Below are 6148 nucleotides of genomic sequence, written 5' to 3' on the forward strand. Positions count from 1 at the left end.
TTGAGTCCTGTGTCCAGTTCTGGGCCCCTCAGCTCAGGAAGGAGATTTGAGGTGCTGGAACAGGTTCAAAGGAGGCAACTGGGCTGGGGAAGGGACTCGAGCACAGATCCTATGAGGAGAGGCTGAGGGAGCTGGGGGTGTTCAGCCTGAAGAAGAGGAGGCTCAGGGGAGACCTCATCACTCTCTACAACTCCCTGAAAGGAGGTTGTAGCCAGGTGGGAGTTGGTCTCTTTTCCCAGACGACTTTCAACAAGACAAGAGGACACAGTCTTAAGTTGTGCCAGGGGAGATTTAGGCTGGATATCAGAAAGAATTTTTTCACAGAGAGGGTGATCAGGCTATGGAATGGACTGCCCAGTGAGGTGGTGGATTCTCCATCCCTAGAGACATTTAAAAAGAGCCTGGATGTGGCACTCAGTGCCATGGTCTGGCAACCGCACCGGTGGGTCAAGAGTTGGACTTGATGATCTCTGAGGTCCCTTCCAACCTGGCTAATTCTATGATTCTATGATTCCCACATTCCCACTGCTGGATCAGTCTCATCCTGTTTGCTGCAGCTCTTCAGTTTGGAGCAAATAAACTCTGAGTACACTGAATGAAGGCCTTGGAGCTCAGCTGAGGGATCTGGGTGCTGGAAAAGTCTCTTTTCTCCTGCCCTCACTCCTCAAATCCCATCAATAACCTTGGCTTGGACTCCAGGAGCACTGAGTCTAAATGGAGCTCAGTATCATTTTATGTTCATCCTCCTAAGTGTGATCCTAGTAGGGATAACTTCTCTACATGTTCTGTGGCACCTAGAGCTGGAAATAAAGTACAACTAACTGAAAAAAAAAAAAAAAAGAAAAAAAAAAAAAAAGTGAGACTTTAAGACTGCAATAAATCTTCACACTTCATCAACTTCAGTGCAAACTGTTGATGGTTTAATTTCAACTAATTTCCTTCCACTGCTTCAAGAACAGACTTATAAGATACAGGTACTTGTAACCATGAAGGAGCCAAATTTCTGGGGGTGTTTTACTCCTTTCCATCAGATATGGTGAAATACACTGCTAGGAAAGAGACACCAGGTACCCACCCAGACACGGGTGGCACCACCGACACGGGAAACATTCCCCACTCTGCTCTTGAGGTGAGTGGGGATCCACACTGGGATCCACACAGTCCACAGAACCATCGTTGGCATGAGATAAGGAATTGCTGTTTGTGCTTCAAAAGAAAGACTCGTTTGGAAATCTTGCTTTGCTTCTGGATCAGAATGAAAAACAAACTGTCAACACCTCCTTTGAAATGAGAATGAAAATTGAGACAAAACCAAAAGAGAAGCAAAATAAGATTAACAAAGCACTTTATTAATGTTTTCTTTTGAGGTAAAATATTTTGGGTTGACTTTACGTTTGTATAAATGTACCATAATTGTTTATGTTATTTTGTGAAAACTACAATAGAGTCCAAAAATGTGCAACAGCTGTCTTAGAACTAAAATATTTTCAGCATACTGAAATAAAGACACCCTTTTTTTTAAAGAAAAAAGGGCATCTGTTGACCTGATCCTGCAGAAATGTCTTTCCATAAAAGGGACACTGTTCCCAAATCTTTCTGAAACAGGTAAATTCCCTGCTCTCAGGGTACAGACCTTTGGAAAAAAAGAAACAACTCCCTCTTCTGCTCAACACCCCTCCAGAGCAACCTGTGTTGAATGCTGACTTCCTCACACCTGAGGCTCTGGGAGAAAAAAACAAATCTGGTTTTAATCTCAACCATCTTGTCATTTGTAAAGCAGCCTGAGAGAAGCTTTCTGTCCTAGGGATACACTGGGAGGGAGATGTGAGAAAGCAGCTGGGAAAGGGAAATGCCCTGGTGCTGGTCTGCCATGGGCTGTCAGATTCAAAAATAAAATAAAATAAAATAAAATAAAATAAAATAAAATAAAATAAAATAAAATAAAATAAAATAAAATAAAATAAAATAAAATAAAATAAAATAAAATAAAAATCGGGGGGACTTGATAAGTGCTAGAGGAAGGGACTAATTTAGGAGAAGCCTAGAATGCTTACCTCATCTAACTGTTCCTTTTTTTTTTTTTAACTCTCACTGTTGGTACTTTTTCAAAATAAAACCCAGCTTGCATAAGAACAACCTTCACGTTTTCAGCCTTTTCTGGAGTTAGTCTGACTTTCTGATACTTCAGATCCTTTCAGCTCTATAAAAAGCTTATTAAAGATTTTCAGATGAAGGCCATAATTTGTCTTGATGTGTCTAGGAGGTGCTTCAAAGAAAAAAGAAGTAACTTTCTCATTCTGAGTGGTTCAGAGACGATTTTTAGTGTAATGCTGTAAGTGCCACACTTGTGTTTCTATAAATTAAATGTGCAGCTATAAATTAAAACCCCCAAAAACAAACCCACTAACCTCCTTTTGTAAATCCTTTGATGTGTATCAATGTACAATATTTTCTGAAGATCTAAGTGGGTCAGTTTTTTGGATTGTTGATTGTCAGTAAATACTCCATAAGCAGCACTGGGAACTGGCACAAAATGAAATCATATTCTGTGTGTGTGTTTTCATTACAAGGTGTGACAAATACCTTAGGAAGAAGAGTAATTATAATTTGTTTCATTAATGAAGAGAGACAGGTATGATTGCCTAACTTGTTTGCATGAGATCACACAACAAATCAATGATGAAACTGCCAAGAAGCTTTTTTCCCCATGTTCTAGGGTTATATTTAAATATTTCCCTTTTTAAAGTGGGAGGAAAAGTTTTTTTGTGAATTGAAGCATTTTTCAGTTAGCTAAGGAGCTGTGGGTTTCAAAACATGCAAGCTTTTCCTAAGCTGAGCTTCATCCTAAAATGCATTTTAAATATTTTTTTTTTTTTACCACAAAAAATACACAAGTCACTTGTGTGCTTTCTTTGCTTTATGTCCATAGAAATCTTATTGGGTTTTGGTTTGTTCCTGCTCCAGAGGAGATGGTTCTAATTTCCTCAGAAACTGGTAGCTTTAGTTTGCATATCTTGAAACATTTTCCCTGAGAAAAACCCCAAGAAACCAACCAAAATATAATATTTTCATTAACTCCACATGTCTGTTGTTGAATTTTGAGGCCCTCTTGATAGTCAATGTTTGTCTTTTCTTTTTCTTTCAGAAAAAACTATTTCCATTTAAAAAGCTTTCATAGGTAAATCATTTGAAAAACTTTCAGATATATTTTGGAAGTGTATTACTTGACAAACTTTGTTCCATTTTTTTTCGAAAGAGGAAATAAATGAATCAGAACAAAACCAGAGACTGTTTTTCCCCTGCCAGGTAACTCCTGCAGAAATTATTCTATCAGCTTGGATCTCACTTTTTGGGACAAGATCTGTGTGGAGCTCCAGTGTCTTTCCTACCCTCAGGGCTGTGTCTGTGTCAGAGCAGCACCGAGGAAATGTGTCCCTGTTAAATAGCAAAGATGCAGCAAGTCAGCACTGGAATCAAACCTCACCTCTTCTTTTGTGAGTCCAAAGAAGTGGCTCCAAAGTACTTCAGAAGATGGTTGAGTGTGTGTTCTGTGCCATTTTACATTTCTCTCCAGAATTTACCAGAAGAATTTAGAAAAAGCATGATTTTTTGTTTGTTTGTTTGCCTGCAGCTTGCTTTTTTAGTGAAGAGCTGCTATGTTGTCACAGTTTTCAATTATAATTCTAGGTATCTTGGGGATAATGCTTTTTTTTTTTTTCCTTCTTTTTCTGTTTCGAAAGAACAGGCAAGTAACAGCTTTAAAAATTGACAGTTAGGGGCTTTATTGTATTTTATTTTGTTGGTTTTGGTGTACCTGCAAATGGAATGAGATGTTGTTTAAGATGATTGCATTTGCTCTCCCAGGACTTCTGAAATAGATTGTGTAACTCTATCAGACTTTAATATACATGTTTATGCCTCTTGTTATGGCTGGTGGGATTCTTTATGACCAATCATGCTGGGAAATGCATTTCCTTGGGAAGAGCTGAAAATTGAGAGCATGTGACCAGCTCTGAGAATTATTAAAAAAAAAGAGAAAGCTGTGCTGGTGAGTTAATGAGATATCTGGGGGGAAAACACAGCCAGCTGGCCTATAGAAGTTATTTAAGAGAAGCTCTGCTCTAGGAAAGGTGTGTTCTCCACTCTTCTGAAGGTTGCAAAGGAGGTAAGCAAGATTTTTTGTTACTTTTAACTACGCGTTGATATCACTTTTGAAATAAAAAGTGGACCTCAAGGAAAACTATTTTCTTAATTTTTATTGTTGGTGCAGCTGCACACAGCCCTTAGCATTGTTCTTTTTAACCTGGTGTCCACCACTCACTTTGTAAACCTTCTCCTGTCCTCTCCCAACTCTTTTTTCAACACAGCTCTGCCCGTGTTGAAGAAATTGTTTAATTTTGTTTTTTTTTCACTTACTGACCATGTGGAATAACCACTAGTGGGTTCGAAGAGGATATTTTAAGGCTGTATTAAGAGTATTATTGTCTAATTGTAGAAGAACACTAATGTTGCTTCAGTTAACAGAGATACCTAATGCTGAAAAAGGTGCATGTGCTACAGAGGCACTGAGAGTTGTGGTAGCAAGGGCAGGATGGGCAGTAATGAAGTTAATGTTAATGGTGACTGTCTCTATGATGAACACCTAAGAAGAAAAATAACACCCAAATTCATCATGGGTTTCATGGCAGCTCATGCACTGAGGTTTGGTGAGTTTGGTTTTGTGTAGTTGGTTGTTTGCTTTTTTTTTTTCCCCTGGAGGTTTGGGCAAGCTGTATCTTCTTTATCTCTCTGGTCATCTCTGCAGCAGTTTGTTGGCTCCATGGGCAGGAGGGTGGCTCAGCTCTGCTCAGGTTAGAAGGGTAACTCAGCCCCTTCCTCACACACTCAGGCTGCAGGATCCCTACCCCTAAAATCCATATTTGGCCCTGCTGGGTGCCCTGGACAATGAGGCCTGGCCCAAAAAGTCAGTTTTTTACCCCATGCTGCCACTTTTCACTCCTCCTGCTGACCATGTAGCGGGAGAGAGGCTTGTGGAGGTCCTTTAGCTCCTCTCTCAGCCTTCATAAAGACCCCAGAACTTTTTTTTGTAAGGTCTGCTTATTTTAACAGAGGTTTTTGCAATAGCATGAAACAAGATTTTTGTTCTGTGCATCTGTAAGTATGAAACCTTAAATATCCCTACCAGCATTGTCATCCTCTGAGGGTCAAACAGACCTAAAGTGCTCCTGATGTTAGAAGCCATACATTTAAAAAAAAATAAAATTGGGGTTTCTCCACCATGCAGTTGCCAGCAGTGACGATAAATTCCCCAACTTACGGATCACTTCCTGCAGGATAAAATCAACCCAAGGGGTCAGAGCCAGCAGCTGGCAGCACGGGAATGCTTTCTATGAGTGCCAAGTTCATTTCTTAGCCATTTGTAGAGCCCCAAACTGGGTGACTTTGCTGTGACATTAGCAGCGTTTCTCAGAAAAGAAACGCGGCCGTGTCGGAGACTTTTGGTTGCCAAGAGTGGACAGTTTGGTACCAACTCCGGTGCTGTGAGTTTTTTAAGGGATTGCTCTGAGAGGGTGGAGCTGGTCCACTCTGGTTTGGGATCATTCCCCTGTTGGCTGTGGAAGCAGCCGGGATGGGGAGGACGGACACCTCGGCACACGTGGCTGTCACCATGCGCGGGCCTCGGGAGGAGACCGGGATGGGATCCAGGGCTATATCGGGATTTTACCTAATAGTAACCACCACAGATGTGCCAGCTCACATGTGCCTAGAATAACAGTTGGCATCAGTACTTGGCTACCCTATTTACAACTTTTTTTTTGTGTGTGTGTGTGTTAAATTAGCATTTCCCTTTCCTTCCAGGAACAGCCACCACATGTCCCTCAGCCCAGTGCTGAGGGGGGATGAGCCCGCACATGGCTGCCAGGACAGAGACCTCAGCCTCCACTTTGGGGTTCCCAGCTCTCTGCCTTGCTTCGGAGTTCTTGTCCCGAAGGGAGTGACGAGAGACTGCCAGGACCTCACCTTCCCTTCGGGAAGAGCTGCGGTGGGAGAAGGGATCACCCCCAGGAACATGGAGTGTGTGTGCGTCTGGGGCGAGAGCAGCAGTTGGGCACAAAAGGGTGGGAGAGGGAGGCGAAGTGAGGACAAG

Source organism: Heliangelus exortis, chromosome 12, assembly GCF_036169615.1.
Source record: "Heliangelus exortis chromosome 12, bHelExo1.hap1, whole genome shotgun sequence".
NCBI classification, from domain to species: Eukaryota; Metazoa; Chordata; class Aves; order Apodiformes; family Trochilidae; genus Heliangelus; species Heliangelus exortis.